The sequence below is a fragment of the Lynx canadensis genome, chromosome F2 (assembly GCF_007474595.2).
Source record: "Lynx canadensis isolate LIC74 chromosome F2, mLynCan4.pri.v2, whole genome shotgun sequence".
In the NCBI taxonomy this organism is placed as follows: domain Eukaryota; kingdom Metazoa; phylum Chordata; class Mammalia; order Carnivora; family Felidae; genus Lynx; species Lynx canadensis.
Genome location: NC_044320.2, coordinates 17207729 through 17208968, shown reverse-complemented (window position 1 = coordinate 17208968; position 1240 = coordinate 17207729). Strand labels below are relative to the sequence as shown.

The window sequence follows — 1240 nt, the reverse complement described above, 5'->3', positions numbered from 1 at the left end:
TTGAACATCAGTAGCCATTAAGAAAACGCAAATTAAAACCACAATTATATATCCCTACACACCTATTCAAATAGCTAAAATAAAAAAAAAATAGCGATAGTATCAAAAGCTGGTGAGGACACAGAGAAACTGGATCTCTGAGGCATCGCTAATGGCAACGTAAAATGGTACAACCACTATGGGAAACAGTTTGGCAGTTTCTTATAAAACCAAACATGCGCTTACCGAATAACCCAGTAATCACACTCCTTGGGCATGTATCCCAGAGAAACGAAAACTTATATTCATGCAGAAACATGTACACAAATGTTCATAGCAGCTTTATTTAAACTAGCAAAATACTGAAAACAATTGCAATGTTCTTTTCTGGGTGAGTGGTAGAGCAAACTCTGAGACATGCATAAGGATAGAATACTGCTCAACAAGAAAAATGAAGTATTGGTACGTGCAACAACCTGAATGATCCTCGAGGGCATTATGCTTAATGAAATAAGTCAGTCTGTAAAAGTTGCATACCTTTTGAAGTATGACTCTACTTCTGTCACATTATAAAAAAATGACCCAAAACCCCCACATGGAAATGGAGAGTAGATTGATGGTTGCCAGGGGAGGGAAAGGATAGGAAAGTGGGAATACAAGAGGTAGCATGAAGGAGTTCTTCCATGGTGACAAAGCGGCTCTGTGTCTTGATTATGATAGTAGTTATATGAATCTATTCACGAAATACAATTACATAGACACGGACACACACAAATGAATGCAGTCTTCAAAAATGATAAAAACAAGGGCACCTGGGTGGCTAGGTCGGTTAAGTGTCTGACTCTTGATCTCAGCCTAGGTCTTGATCTCAGGGTTGTGAGTTCAAGCCCCATGGTGGGCTCCACCCTGGGCATGAAGCCTAGTTTAAAAAAAATTATAAAATGTGCTCGCTTCGGCCGCACATATACTAAAATTGGAACGATACAGAGAAGATTAGCATGGCCCCTGTGCAAGGATGACACGCAAATTCGTGAAGCGTTCCATATGTTTTAGTACGCAAGTGGTGTAAAGCGTATCAAGGAGGGTTAATAAAATTTGGAGGAATAAGAATCCAGAATGGATTATAACAATGATTACTTTCTTAGCCACAGCTCATAGGGTTTTTGTTCTTTGGTGGTGAGGAATAAAAAATTTATAGCAGACTTTGACATACTCATTATAATTTATAAAATACATTTGTGGCAATGTCATCTTCATAATA

At 38.4% G+C, this 1240-nt stretch overlaps 1 non-coding gene across 1 annotated transcript; it reads left to right on the top strand.

The window, feature by feature from the left end:
- Positions 1–922: 922 nt before the first annotated feature.
- On the top strand, positions 923–1029 carry LOC115506601. Its single transcript, XR_003966446.1, has one exon. It is a non-coding gene; the product is annotated as a U6 spliceosomal RNA (small nuclear RNA).
- Positions 1030–1240: the final 211 nt, after the last annotated feature.